Source organism: Sminthopsis crassicaudata, chromosome 2, assembly GCF_048593235.1.
Source record: "Sminthopsis crassicaudata isolate SCR6 chromosome 2, ASM4859323v1, whole genome shotgun sequence".
Taxonomy (NCBI): domain Eukaryota; kingdom Metazoa; phylum Chordata; class Mammalia; order Dasyuromorphia; family Dasyuridae; genus Sminthopsis; species Sminthopsis crassicaudata.
In genome coordinates, this window is record NC_133618.1 from 677,807,448 (window position 1) to 677,823,543 (window position 16,096).

The following is a 16,096-nucleotide window of genomic DNA, read 5'->3' on the forward strand; positions in this document are numbered from 1 at the left end:
TTTACATGTTTAAAAATTCTAGGTTCCTAGAAATATGAGACAAGGAGATGATTTCAGCTGATATATAGAGAGCTGTATATCTGGCAAAAGTAAAAAATAAAAACATTCAAAGAAAATCTGCCCCTTGCCAAAGGAAAGTCAGCCCAACTAAAAGACAGCATGCACACAGACAACCTAAGAATCCTTGGTTTCCCAGAAGGATATAGCTTGTTTAAAAAAAAAAAAAAAAAAAAAGTGAACACAATCCTGAAGGAAATGATCAAAGAAAATTGACCAGAACTTCTGAAAAGAAAAAAAAAATGAAATTCCAATGAAAACAATTCCCAGTTTACCTACAGAAAAACAAAACAAAACAAATCAACAATAGCAATAAAACATGGCTACAAACTCCAAATAATTAACAATTCAATTCAGGAGCAAAAAGTCCTACAAGCTGAGAGGAGAAAGACATTTGACTCTAAGGGAACTGACTGACTTGGGAATAATGCAGGACTAATGCAAACCAAGGAGATATGAGGAAGATATGGAAGGATGTGCTCCAGAGAGCACTGGAGCTCAGATGTAGGCCAGGGTGACCCACCCTGCAGATGGGAGCTTAGCAATATGGGGACCAAAATGGGATTATTTGTTTTTTAAACAGCCAAAACAACAGAAATGAAGGAAGAACAAATAAAGAGCAACAGAAAGATCAGTAAAAGAGACTTTTTTTTTTCTAAAAGTATAGAAGAGGACAGGAATGAATGAGAAAATGCTGATGGTAAGAGTGAAGAGAATGAAAGAGGCTATTAGGAACAGAATCTTGCGTCATTCTGCCTTCGGAAGGCTGCTCCTTTTTTTAATGAAACTACATTATAATATGGAGAGATGCATGAAAATGAGGAAAGGAGGGGATTGGAAGAGAGGTTAGTTAGGTTAGACGAAGTTCCACTTGGTTTTCAGGAAGATTAAAATGACATCACTAGGTTAGAATCAGTGTGTCCGACTGGGGCTGATCAGCCCAATGTCAGCTTGGAATGCACTGACACAGGTGGGACACAAATAGTGCATGTGAAGAGGCAGCTGGGTCCCATCAGCACCAGTCCTAAAGGAAGACCTGAGTTCAAATGTGACTTCAGACATTTAACACTTCCTAGCTGTGTGACCCTGGGCAAGTCACTTAACTCCATTTGTTTCAGAAAAAAAAAAAAAAAAAAAAAAATTAGTCCATGGGAACATTTGGGGTGGGTTCTCCAGCTTTGTGCATCTCACATTTCCTCTGGGCTAGTTTAATTCTGCTCTGCTCTTAGAGCATGGAGCCTTCCCCTATGAAGGCTCGCCATGCCGGGCTGTCCTGTGCCAGTGTCTCCCATGTCCTACAATAAGTTCTAGAGTTCTTAAGCGTGTCCTCGTCTCGCTTTTTCGGACCACCTTGTGAGAGCTTGCCGTGTGTGAAATCCCCATAAAATGGTCTTTCTGGTAAGCACATATTTGGCACCTGAACAACGTGGCCAGCCCCACAGCAGAGAGGGGAAGCTGGGCAGCTAGTTCCAGAGAACCTCAGGGTCTGGTACCTTGTCCTGCTGGTGGACCTCCAGAATCTTCCTAAGCCAATTCAAATGGAGGCGATTTAGTTTCCTGACAGGACATTAGTTTGCTGTCTAGAATTCACAGGCAGACATCACTAAGGTCAGCACCAAGGCTCTGTAGATCTCCAGTTTGCTAGCAAGTCTCATAATACCTCTGCTTTCCCACGCTTTCTTTCTGAATCTCCCCAACGCTGAGCTATATTTTTTAATTGCAGCTTTTTATTTTCAAAATATATACATGGAAAAATTTTCAACACTCACCCTTACAAAACTTTGTGTTCTAATTATTTCCTTCCTTCCCCTCACCCACTCCCCTAGACAGCAAGTGATCCAATATCGGTTAAACACGTGCAATTCTTCTACATATAATATATAGTTCCACAAACACCTTGCTGCACAAGAAAAATCAGATGAAAAAAGGAAAAAAATGAGAAAGTAAACAAAATGCAAGCAAACAATGACAAAAAGAGAGAAAATATCATATTGTGGTCCACACTCAGTTCTCATAGCTCCCTCTCTGAGCACAGACGGCTTTCTTCATCACAAGACCATTGAAATGGGCCTGAACCATCCTGAGCTATAAGTTAATCAGTGAACATTTCTTGAGCTCCTGCTCGGTGCCAAGAACTGTGTCAAGCACTGAGGAAACAGAGAATGTATAACATTCCCTCCTCTCAAGGAGTTTATATTCTACTGAATGAGTGACAAAGGCTTTGCTTGTAGACTGCTAAAATGAGGGTGAACCAATACTACTGGGGTAACCCATTTCTCTTTTGGCTAGCTTCAGGAGAACATGAGTTCCTTGAGAGTTGAGACTGTTTTCATTTCTGTACTATCACCCTTAGCAACTAGCCCCGTATCTATCAGGGGGACAGACTGATAATGCATTTATTTATTGAGCTTTACCCATGGACCAAGCATTGTGTTTAGTAAACATTCATGCTAACTAGAAACATGTGAAGGGAGGCTGGAGAAGGGTCCCAAGGAGACAAGATGCCTGGGAAGAGTGTGGAAGATCTGGTTCCCAACAAGACAGAGGGAAAGCTCATCTTTCTGGGCTGGGCTGGGGTTTGAGTTTCCTTGGGGGAGGCTTGGAAGGGATATCTCCCGTGGATACAGCACGGGCAGGAGCTGCCTCGGAAATGGCCATGATTGTCACTGAATAAAGGCTTTTAGAATTGAATTCCCTGGTTCTCTCAAGTCAAAATTTGCCTCTGAAATAACTTCTGGTCTTTAAGAGCAGGCAGGACAACTTCTCCCTTTTCCACGTGAAAGATTCTTAAATTCTTGAAGACCGCTCTTGTGTATCTTGGAAGTCTTCTTGAAGTTAACCACCTCCAGGTGCTTCAGCTACCCCTTCTCCTTCCCTTCCATGAATGCCAGAAATTTGAGGACCTTCATCTTTCTGGTAGCTTTCTTTTGGATGTTCCTCAGCTCAACGGTGATGGACATGCCTGGTCTCAGACATTTACTAGTTACATGACTCTAGGTAAGCCACTTGACCTCTGTGTCCCTCAGTTTCCTCATCTGTTAGATGGGGATGTTGTGAGGGTTAAATGAGATAATATAAAGAAGGGGCTTTTCCAACTGGAAATGCCAGATATTACCTGAACAATGCTGCTCATAGCAGACCACAACACACCATTTGTATCCCATGTGAACAAGTGAGATAATGTACATAAAGGACTTTATAAACCTTAATGTGCTGCACAGATATGAGCTATTATTATTATTTATTAGTATTAGTTGCCATCTGGCTAGCACAGCATACCATGGGACTGCCCCCTCTTTATTTCTGAAAGCTCCTCCAATCTGTTTATTCTTTCAAAATGAGTTGTATTTTCATTATAGTCATTGAGTCACTTTTACTCATGTCCTACTCTTCACCAACCCATTTGGGGTTTTCTCAGCAGAGATGTTAGAGTGCTTTGCTAATTTCTTCTCCAGTTCATTTTGTAGATGAGGAAACTGAGACAAACAAATAAGATAAAGTGACTTGCCCAGGGTCACATAGCTAGGAGTGTCTGAGGCAGTATTAGAACTCCCAAGGATGAGTCTTCCTGACTCTGGGCACAGTGCTCCATCCATTGCCCTTAAAACCATGAGATCCTGCGAGCCAAACTGTTGCTTTATAACAATATTTCCATCCCCATCTTGTACTTGGTAAGTTGAATCTTTGAACCCAAGTCTAACACTTTACATTGATCCTTATTAGATTTCATCTTAGTCAACTCTGTCCAATAATCCAGCCGGTGAAGATGGGTTGGAATGGCCATGCCATGTGTTAACTCTCCCTCCAGATTTATCCCATCTGCCCAAGTGTTGAAGACTCAGTAAAATGACATTGCTGCATGAACTGATTTATCATTTTAGCCATGTAACAATCAAATTATCAAGGAGCTGGTAAACATAATTAGCCAAAAACAAAAAAATAAAATTCTTATAGAGGAGCAAAAAGGTCAAGACTATTAAAAAGAAACAATGAAAAGGTAAGAATGAAGTGGAGCTTAGTGTTACCACATCTGAAATTAGATTTCAAAGTGCTGATTATGAAAACTACTTAGTTTTCATTTTGGGACTGCTAATTAAAAATAGAAAATAAGTCAGTGGGAAAAATGAACTAAGCAAGACCCAGAAACAAGGCCTTCAATAATTGAATATTTAAGAAAGAATCCCAAGAACACCAGCTACCGGGCAAAGGGCTCAAAGGTTTTCCGCAAGGCTTTCTGGGAAGGCTGGAAATAAGTTAGTTCAGAGAAAAACCTTCTGATATGATAAAAGCTGCTCTCATTAGGGATGAGTAAGGGATGTCTGATAGGAAACTTTCTCAGCCATAAACTACTGTTGGCTATGGAAGGAATGTTGGCAGTAAGGCCAGAAGAGCTGAGTTCAGATTCGATTCTGATCATTTCCAGCTCTCCAACCTTGGCCAAGCCACTTGGTTGTAGTTTACCTCAATTTCCTCCTATGAATAAAGGAGGGGATTGGAATGGACTCTGATCTCTTCTGACTCTTGTCAGTTCAGCAACTTACCTTGAAGCCTGGGTTTCTTGGGAGGGATTAAGTAATTTGTCCAGGATTGCAGTCAGTCTGGGACAAAAGTATCATTTTAGTCTCCTATATAAGCCAGGGGTCTATGTAGACACAAGTGGAAAGTAGGTCTCTATTTCTTGGACATATGGGTCACACAACTCTACAGGTTTGCTTGCTGGGGACTATGAAATAAGATTTGGGGAGGCGATCTCCCCAAATGAACCTAGGGCCTTTCCAGCAGAAGCATCTGTCTCTGACATAGAGAGTTATAAGTATAAACAAACCATGGGTTTCTTTTTTGCAGAAAAAATTGGTTTTCTTTTAGCAGAAATGGGTGTCAAGGACTGTGATTTTGTCCTATTGAGCAAAATCTATGTGTAACTAATCATTTTCAAGAATTATTTTTTATCAGTTCCTTCTCTGGATGTAAATAGCATCTTCCCCCATATATCCTTTGTAGTTAATTTGTGTATTTATAATAGTCAAAATGATGTATTCATCCAAAGTCAATCTTAAAACAATATTGCTTTTTCTGTCTACACTGTTCTCTTGATTCTGCTCATTTCACTCTCGATTATTTCATGTAAGTCTGTCCATGTTTCTCTAAGATCATTGAGCTCATCATTTCTTATAACTTAGATCTTCCATTAAAATCATGTATCACAACTTCTTCAATCATTTCCCAATTGAGAGACATCTTTGCAATTTCCATATGTAAAATCATTCTATAAATAAATAGAAATAAGTGTAGAATCACTTTACATATATATACATACATAAATGTATATATATTTGTGTCTAATGGGGGCCATCTCTAGGGAGGGAGAAGGAAGGAAAAGAGGAAAAAAAGAAATTAACAGAATAATTCATTCTATATTTAAAAGGAATAGCAATTTGAACAAAATAGATTTGCATTTTCATGCACAATCCTATTTTAGTATATTGTATTATAAATATATATAATATAAATTGTATATTATATATATTTATAAACATAAATGTATATAAATACTATATATAAATATACATAGTATACTGTGCTTATTTTATTATAAAAATAAAATAAATAAAAATGATTAGCTTTTCCCTATGGTCATACAACTAAATATAAATATTTGAACCCAAGATTTCTTGATTCCACAGCCAACACTCCAAGAACCACGTGGCTACTTTAATGATACTAGGGGACAGGAAAGAATAAAGCTAAGCACCTGTTATGGCCCAGGTATTGTAAGAGTTTTCCAGCTCATCTGACCCTCACAACAACTCTGAGAGTGAGGTACTACTGGCATTTTCATTTTGCCCCTGGGGAACTCAAGCCAGGATGAAAGAGCTAGCAAATGTCTGAGGCAGAATTTGCACTCAGCTCTTCCTGACTGCAGGCCCAGAGTTCTAGTCTTTATTGTCTCCAGCTGACTTCAACGTAACAATAACTAGCTCTTCTAGATCCTTTTAAAGGGCCACAGAACCTTTACCAGCATCAGGTTGTTTTATCCTGACTTCCCTGCTGGGAGGGGGGTGCATTTTCCACTGAGGAAACAGAGGCAGGCTCAGGTTAAGTGGCTTGCTCAGGTTCACACAGCTCATAAATATTGCAGGTGGGGTTTCCACTTGAGGCTCTATGTCCATTATTGACTCTGCTGCCTCTTTCTCCAAATGATGACACCTTGAAAACATTAAGGGATGGTTCTGGCTGAGAGATGCCACCTGGCAAGCTGGCATCCCAGAAACCTGACTCCTGCTCACCCTGACTCTGTTGCCAGGCCGGGTGCCCATCCATACATCACTTGACTTCTCCATGTGCCTCATGGCCTCCCATCCAAGAAGCACCAGGGGGCTTGTCACCACCCAGGAGGGGTTTCCACACCGCTGTCCCACACACCGATGAGATCACAGATTCAGGCCCAAAACAAGGGGATGGGATTTCTCCCGGGTCAGCGCCATAAAAGGCGGTCACGTCTGCTAATGGGAGAAGCCCGGGGCCCTCTGTGAGTCCGGCCCACCCAACGTCTCCACAGCTGCTCCCCCAGAGATTACGTCCCCTAGGCAGGGATGGCTTGTTGCAGAATTTTTATCTGACTTCAAAGGTCTCTGACTTAATTTTTTAAAATCCAGAATGGAGACAGCTCTGGCGCGGAAAAAGGGAAACAGTCAATTATTGAGCAGTTCCTCCAGTACCGGTGGCAGACAGCTGGACTTAAAAGAACGCGGGGTGGGAGCGAGCTGGGGCTGGCCATCTATGGGCATGGGGGACTGAAGCCTAAGTCAAGTCAAGAGGCAGGACAGGAAGTGCCTACTGTGTGCCAGGCACCCTGGGAAGTCCAGGAGAGAGCCTGGTCCCTGGGGGGCAGCGCCTCCACATTCAAGCAGCCACAGTGTCTGGCAGACCATGGTGAACACTTCATATTTGCAATAAACTCTGCATGCATTCCCTCCCCAGAGGCTCACAGCCACCCTAGAAGAGGGTAATAGAGGAGAGGCTAATGCCCACTTTACAGAGAAGGAAACTGAGTCACAGCAGTTAAGGACACATGGAGAGCATCAGGTGTGGGATTAGAAACCAGGCCTTCCTGAATCAAAGCTGCCCAACTACTTGGACTTCTCTATGAAAATGCCATTCCTTTCTTGTATTATTCCAGGGGACACAGAGGAGAGAGCCTGGGTATGTATCCTGTCTCTGACACTTAGTGCTTCAGTCAATGTCCTGATACCTCAGTTTCCTCATCTGTAAAATGGGTTGGGGGTGGGCTAGCTGACCTGTGAGGTTCATCCAGATCTAAGTTTATGCTCCTCTACTCCATGTACTCACTCTCTGTGTCTTCACCTGGGCATCTGCTCCTCCTTAACCAGAGATGAAGACTGCCCTGGGCTTGCCCCGGGAATCTCCCCTAGCGCTTTCTCTCAGGATTAACTTCCTTCTAGTTATGGGTGTGTGCCCAATTATTTGGGTGTCATCCCCTCCCTCATTAGATTATGAACTGCTGCAGGGACCAGCTGCTGCCTTTCCTGCATCCCCAGTGCTTATCTGGACACATAGTAGGTGTTTCCTAAGTATTCATGGCAGACTGACTGACACTTGGTTACAGCTGGTGCTGACTGATTGATTAAGTACAGGGCCTATTATATAGCAAGCCCTTAATAACTCCTTGGAAACTTCACTTGATCCATTCTGTGACTCAATAAAGATGGCAAGAGTGGGTCGTCTTGTTAAATGACACAAATTTGGGGTTACGGGGGATCTTACACCCCTCTTACATGAAAAACCTGCCCAAAATTGTTGTTCCCAAAATGGCCCGGGGAAATAACGTGCTCCCTTTTCTTGGAGGTCTTCAGGCACAGGTGTCGCGACTGTTCACTGGGGAGGTGACCCAGGTACAGGCGGAAATATTACCCAGGTACAGGCTCGACTAGAGAGGCGACTTCCTGAGCCTGAGATCCTGTTGTTCCTCTTTCTGGGATGAATTTGACTCAGGAAAGAAGCATTTGTGGAGAAGCCCCCCGGAGAGAGAAATGTAGCCCACTGCTGAGGTGTTCCAGCACAATACTCCAGAGCCAAAGTCTCCCATGATGATCTCACAGTGGATTAATCTGCCTGCTTCATGCCAATTGGTTGCCATGACAACTGTTGGCGAAGTTTCAAATGAAGTTGAGTGTGCTAGCCCCCTTGCAGCTGTGGTTCTCATCATTCTGTGGGGCTTTCCAGCAGTGAACATGAGGCCCTACTGAACCATTAAATCATGGCTTCCCAGACTTACCCGGGGCCTCGGAGGCCATCCAGACCAACTCCTACCTGAACAAGAATCCACTTCATTCTCCAATCCATCTCTCCATCCCTCCATCCCTCATCCCTCCATCTCTACATCCTTCATCCCTCCATCCCTCATTCCTCCATCCCTCCATCCAAACAACACCCAATCCCTTCATTCCTCCATCCCTCCAACACCCAATCCCTCAATTCCTCCATCCTTCTATCTCTCCATCCCCCTCCCTCCATCCCTCCATCCAAACAACACCCAATCCCTCAATTCCTCCATTCCTCCACCCCTCCAATATCCCTCAATTCCTCCATCTTTTCATTCATCCATCTCCTCTATCTCTCTATCCCTCATCCCTCCATCCCTCCAATTATTTAACATCTTCCTTCTCTCCCTTCATCCCTCCCTCCATCCATCATTTAGTTAACATCTATTGGATACTTACCACGTTCTAGCCACTAGAGATACAGTCCCAAGTGCTATTGTACCTGCTCTCTAGGAGCTTACATACTACAAGAAAAAACAGCATAAAGCCCAGCAAAGCAAGCCCCCACAAGATATTTACACAGAACCCAGTGGCTTCTGGGCTGAGAGCAGTTCTTAGAGGATTGGGCTCAACCTCAGGCAGGAAATCCCATTTGAGCTGATCCCTGATATATGTAAGGGGTTCTAAGAAGTCAAGATGAGGAGCGAAGACTTTCCACATGTGGAGGAGGAGCTGTGCAAAGGCACCAGGACAGGCAACATCACACGTAGGGAACAGCATGGATCACTTGGCTTTTTTTTGTAAAATGAGGCTAATAACATTCAGTTTGGGGAGATCATTTCAGCTAATTTTGTGAAATCAATGTATTAATTTCAATGTTCTCTACCAGTCATTGTTAAGAAATCCCTGGCTGAGAGTCACACGCTAGACAGGATCAGAGGCAAATCTTGAACTCGGGACCTTCCCACAGCACCTTCTGCCTCTCCACAGCCAAGACTAGAGTAAGAGAGCAAAAGAGGACCTTGACCCAATGTTGGATTTATTCTTTGCAAACTTACATGTTCAGTGTTGTCTCCCCTAACTAAAAATAAGCTTTGGAGGGCAAACTATCTGTACCTCCTCCCTCACCAAAAAGCCTGGAACATAGTATTTAATCGATGTTGTTGCTGGATTAACCAGAAATAACAGTCAGGAGGAGGCTCCTCATTGGTTCCTGCCATTGAACTTTCCTAAACCACTAATGTCTAGTCTATGAACCTTCTTGTCCCTCACCCTTTTGGAGGGGAGAGGGGGTTTAGTTAGCGTGATCCTCCTGTGATTTCCCTGGAATAGGGAGCACTTTATGAACCGACCCTCCCCACTCCTCTGCCAAAGCAGATCAGTCCTTGCTCTGAAATCTCTGGCAAACTGAGAGCTCGGAGCCTTGCCCTGGGAGGCACGCTCAGGAAATGGCAGAGAGGATTTAGAGGCAGGACTATTTCCATTAGATAACATTGTCTTCCTCTTGAGTCCAGTTCTGGAACCCCAACACTGTGTCCCTTGTCATTCCACCCACATTTTCAGGCTTTTTCATCAGTAAAAAGAAAAGAATTGAGCTTCATGATGCTGTAGAGGCTGGCCCACTCTGATACTTCCAAATGATACATTTGTGACATCAGTACCAATTTCTGCCAAATTGAGAGGGAAAACAAGTAGAGAATGAGGAATAATATTGACTTTGGGAATAAACATAATGACCCCTCCAAATAATGAGAAATTGGAAAGAAAAATGAAAGTATAAAAAAAAGAGAGAGTGGGGTGGAGGGAAGAAAAGAAGGAAGGAAGGAAGGAAGGAAGGAAGGAAGGAAGGAAGGAAGGAAGGAAGGAAGGAAGGAAGGAAGGAAGGAAGGAAGGAAGGAAGAGAAAAAACTCAGGTTTATGTGATATAATCTTTGTTTTTAAACCACACAATTAGTCTAAAGGTAAAAATAAGAAAAAATCCTAATTTTATTAGCAAAATTTACTAGATTAATAAGACTTAGTATTCCATATAAAAATTTAGCATTAAATATTTAAAATGCTATTAATAAAATACTAGATTAATAAAGCCTAATATTAAATATAAAAAATTAATTGGGTACAATACATCAGTTTAAGCCTTGACAAAAAGAAAATATAAGAAGTCAGTGACCTTTACAAGGTGGCCAAGTCTCTGGTCATGGACAAGAGGGAGACTCAGTTCACCTGAAAATCATAGTTTAAGTGTCTTTGCCAAGAAAGGGCCTTCCTTCTCCCTGAGGCTCCTTGGAACCAGACTGGCAGAGACCTCAGGGAATCTCAAGGTTGATGTCCTCAGTTTACAATGAGAATTCACAAGGAAGCAAAATTATATCCTTTAAATCACACATAAGGATTTGAACTCAGAGCTTCTGACTTCTGAATCTCTGTTCTTTCTTGGCAGATCTCTGTGTGGCTCCTCATTAAGCGTGATACCCATTGATGCCCCAGAGGCTTGGTCCAGAAGCCAGTACCTACAGCTGCTACAGGAGAAACAAGGGCTAGCTGATGGCCGGCCTCTCCCCTTACTCTTGCCACAGAATGCCCTCTGCTCCTCCAAGGACACTATTGGCCATCCCCGTGCTTCCTGTTCTGGGAGCATGTGGCTGCCCTCAGGAAAGGGTTTGGACAGAGAGTGTACAACTGGTGGACATCCGGGTAGAAGTGAGGGAGACTTCAAATCCAGGGTAAACTACAGACTGCGGAATATCACAGTGGGTGACCACAGTGTCCAGAGGGGGATAAAGAAGTCTTTTATCTTTTAAGTGTAAATAGAATAAAACAGGGACACGCAGATGGATATCCCCTGTTGCACAAAGGGAGGGAAAAGCACTTTTTGAGCTTTTCTAGAGGCAGGGCCATTGATATATAATCTTATTGTAATAAAGAATTCCTGAAGAAGAGACTCCCCCTATTCTTTGTTCTGAAATGCCTGGGCCTTTCCAAGTCTCCTGAACTAGTGTTAGAGGTTGGTTGCTTATATAGTTAGTTATAGGTGACTTTTCTGGAGTCATAATACTTTATGATCTTCAAGTCAGGATCTGAATTCAGGTCTTCCTGCCACTGAGAACGGCAACTGTCAATCACAAGGCCTATGTGACCCTCAAAATCCCATTAAAGTGAGTTATCATGCACATGTTTTATTATATTATATTATACAATATTGGTGTATTATAATCAAGGTGTGTGTTTGTGTGTGATAATAGGTCTATAAGGTCATGAGGCTAATTTTAAGCTTCTTTTAAGAAATAACTATGTGTTCTATGTGCCCATTATATTCCCAAAGTTCTTAGCACAAACAAGATAACTATATAAATATGTATACATTATTGCATTTAACATATACTTTAACATATTTAACGTGTATTGGAATACCTACCATCTAGGGGAGGAGGTGGAGGGTCAATGTTGAAAAAATACCCATGCATATATTTGTATATAAAAAGCTATAATAAAAAAAGTAATTAAAATATTCTTAACACTGTCCTAGGTTCTTAGGCTGCTCACTAAGTGTTTGCTGATTACTTAGAGCATTTGTTTAGAAGCTTTCTTTCTCTTCTGATTAAGTTGGCCCACAGAGAATCTGAGATGAAGGAAGAAAAAAAAAAAGAAGAGGAGATAGAAAAGGAGAAGAAAAAAGAGAAAAAAGGGAAAGGTGAAGGAAGAGGAGGGAAGAAAAAGAAGGAGATAGAGAGGAGAAGAAAGCAGAGAAGGAGAAGGAAAAGGAGGAGAGGAAGAAAAAGAGAAGAAAGCGAAGAAGGTGAAGTAGGAGAAGAAAATTCTAGTTCCTAAATAGAAAATGCATAACAATCTAGTTTCTAAACTAGAAATTAGGAAAATTGGAGGAAATATACATGATATGGAGGAATTCTTTATGTGTACAGAGGAAAAAGCAAACACTAATTAGACCAAGCAAATCTAATGTGTTAGACCCTACAGTTGGGGAACATGGATAATGCAACTCAAAGAATGTAGAGAGAGATTTGCTTTAAATGATGATGCTATGATAGCTCCAAATTCCTCCAGATTTGGAATGAAGAGGCATGGGAAGTGCCAAGGAAAAATATTCTGATAATATAAATCCAATTTATTATGATAAGGAAGGAAAGAGGAAGCTAGCTAATAATGACATGGTTGCACAGAAAGCTCACCAACTAAGTCAGAGCTTGTTCTTTTTTTTTTTATTAAAGTTGTTTATTTTCAAACCATTTGCATAGGTAATTTTTAACATTCACCTTTGTGAAACCTTGTGTTTCAAATGTTTTTTTTTTCTTTTTCCTTTCTTCCATCTTCTATCCTAAATGGCAAGTAATCCAATATATTGAACATGTGCAATTCTTCTACATGTTTCCACAGTTATCACGGTACACGAGTAAAATCAGATCAAAAAGGGAAAAATGAGAAAGAAAACAAAATGCAAGCAAACAACAATTAAAAAGGTGATAATACTATATTGTGATCCACACTCAGTCCCCACAGTCCTTTCTGTGGGTGCAGATGCCTCTCTTCATTAAAAGACCATTGGAACTGGCCTGAATCACCCCACTATTGAAAAGAGCTACGTTCATAAGAATTTATCTTCATATAATCTTGCTGTTGCCATGTACACTGAGATCCTGGTGCTGCTCACTTCACTTAGCATCAGTTTACGTAAGTCTCTCCAGACATCTCTAAAATCAACCTGCTGATTGTTTCTTACAGAATAATAATATTCCATATCATTAATAGACTATAATTTATTCAGCCATTCTTCAATTGATGAGCATCCACTCATCCTTCCAGTTCCTTGCCACTACAACAAGGTTGCTACAAACAGTTTTGTATGTGTGGGTCCTTTTTCCTTATTTATGATCTCTTTGGGATAAAGGCCCCAGTATCTGCTGGATCAAAGGGGATGCACAGTTTGATAGCCTTTTGTACATAGTTCCAAATTACTCTCCATAATAGTTGAATCAGTTTATAACTCCACCAATAATGTATGTGTCCCAGTTTTCACATACCCTCCAATATTCATCATCATTATCTTTTCCTGTCATCTTAGTTAATCTGAGAGGTATGTAGTGGTACCTCAGAGTTGTCTTAATTTGAATTTACCTGATCAATAATGATTTAGAGCATTTTTTCAGATGACTATAAATGGTTTTAATTTCTTTCTCTGAAAACTGTATGTTCATATCATTTGACCAATTGGAGAATGGCTTAAATTCTTATACATTTGAGTCAATTCTCTATATAATTTGGAAATGACCCTTTATCAGAATTTTTGCATGTAAAAAAAAAATTCCCTAGTTTATTGCTTCCCTTCTAATCTTGTCTGCATTGGTTTTGCTTGTATAAAATCTTTTAATTTAATATAATCAAAATTATCCATTTTGCATTCCATAATGCACTTTAGTTCTTCTTTGCTCACATGTTTCTTCCTTTTCCAAACATCTGAAAGGCAGACTTGTTCTTCTAATTTGCTAATAGTATCATTCTTTATGTCTAAATCATGAACCCATTTTAACCTTATCTTGGTAGAGGGTGTTAGGTGTGGGTCAGTGCCTAGTTTCTACCATGCTAATTTCTAATTTCCCAACAATTTTTGTCAAATGGTGAGTTCTTATCCCAGAAACTGGGTTCTTTGAGTTTATCAAACAATAGATTACTATGGTTATTGTGAACCTAAGTTGTTCCACTGATCGACTACTATATTTCTTAGCCAGTACCAAATGCTTTTGATGACAACTGCTTTATAATGTAGTTTTATATTTGGCACAGCTAAGTCACCTTCATTTGCATTTGTTTCATCAATTTCCTTGAAATCTTTGACCTTTTGTTGTTCCAGATGAGCTTTAATATTATTTTTTCTAGCTCTGTAGAATAATTTCTCAGGAATCTGATTGGTATGCAAAAAATAGATTAATTTAGGTAGTATTGTCATTATTATTATATTGTCTCATCTACTCATGAACATTTCATATTTTTCCAATTGATTAGATCTGGCTTTATTTGTGTGGAAAGTGTTTTGTAATTGTGTTCATATAGTTCATGACTTTGTCTTAGAAGGTAGACTCCCAAATATTTTATATTATCTAAAATTATTTTAAATGTAATTTCTCTTTTTATCAATTGCTGCTGGACTTTGTTGGTAACATAAAAATGCTGATGACTTATGTGAATTTATTTTGTATCCTGCAACTATGCAAAGTTGTGAATTGTTTCTAGTATTTTTTAAGTTGATTCTCTAGGATTCTCAAAGTATATAATTTACAAAGAATGATAGCTTGGTTTCCTTATGACTGACTCCAATTCCTTTAATCTCTTTTTCTTCTCTTATTGCCAAAGGTAACATTTCTAATACAAAATTGAATAGTAATGGTAGTAGTAAGCAACTTTGTTTCACCCCTGATCTTACTGGGAATGATTCTAATTTGTCCCCATTACATATGATGCTTGCTCATGGTTTTAAATAGATGCTACTGATCATTTTAAAGAAAAGTCCATTTTTCCTATACTCTCTAGTGTTTTCAGTAGGAATAGGTGTTGGATTTTATCAAATGCTTTTTCTGCATTTATTGAGATGATCATGTGATTTTAGTTAGTTTTGTTATTGATATTATCAATTATACTAATAGTTTTCCTAATATTAAACGGGTCCTGCATTCCTTATATAAATCTTACTTGATCATAGTGCATTTTCCTACAACCAAGTCAGATTTAAAAAAAAAAACATGGAAGTGAGAAAAGATGAAGGGAGATGAAGAGTTGCTTTTTTTGTTTGTTTGTTTGCTTGTTTTGAAAATTATCATTCAAAAAGATTATCTGATTTGTAAAAATGTCAGGAGGACTAAAGGCCACCAAAAAAAAAAAAAGATAGGTGTAGGAATTAGCTTAAGGACAGGAAAAAGGACAATCTATGCAGGAGGAGTAGGGATAAAAGTAGGTGGATAATTAATGATAATAAACCAGGGAGACCACAAAGAGGGAGAATTACACAGTTCTTATTGTACCTTGTCTCTCTTCCAAAGTGATTTTCATGCTGACAAATACCGAGCAAAAAGTGTTAGCAAATAAATGAAACTGAAACAAAGCCAGGAGATCAAAGGGAATGACCAACTGTCCTCCAGGATTGCAACGGACCCAGCTTGGATGATCTCTTGCCATCATACCAAGAGAAAATGCAGGGCTGATTGAAGAGGAATCATCAGCACGAAAGAAATGTGGAGAAAAATGGAGGGGCCACACTGGACTAAGGGGACAACAGGGGCATTTCAAAAGGAGACAGAATTTGGGGATTCATCACTAACCCATGCTGCATAATTACTCAATGAGCAGTTGATTGATACATTTGGACTCATTGTTAATACACAAACACAGGATATGCTGATCACCATGAATAAGCAGGACCCCTAAAAGGACAGTATTGCCATGGCTTTTCTTGATGCACGTTTACTCTGGCAGATAAAGGGAATGTCATAGCAAGGCATTCCTGAAACTTCAATCAATCAATCACTCAATCGCAGTGAAGCACTTCAAAAACTGACAACTCCTCTAGTTCCAGCCAACGTGGAAGTGAGAAGTTTCCAAGAAACCAAATGAGGCTAGAGAGGTGGTGAGATGCCCATAAGCAGAGATCTTCAAAAGGAAAGGAGATGAGGACTCAGCAGGAAAGCTATTGATTGAGATTCTGAGAGCCTACTTTTGCTTTCTTAAATAGGGGTCTCCTTTCATTAGCTAAA

General features: G+C 40.3%; 1 long non-coding RNA gene across 1 annotated transcript in view; it reads right to left on the minus strand.

Annotated features, from left to right (window-relative positions):
- LOC141553855 (uncharacterized) overlaps positions 1 to 8,147 on the minus strand; it is a 32,165-nt gene extending 24,018 nt beyond the window's left edge. Inside the window, exon 1 of the long non-coding RNA XR_012485691.1 lies at positions 7,990 to 8,147. This is a non-coding gene — a long non-coding RNA (uncharacterized LOC141553855). The remainder of the gene's footprint in view (positions 1 to 7,989) is intronic.
- Between the last annotated feature and the right edge of the window lie 7,949 nt (positions 8,148 to 16,096).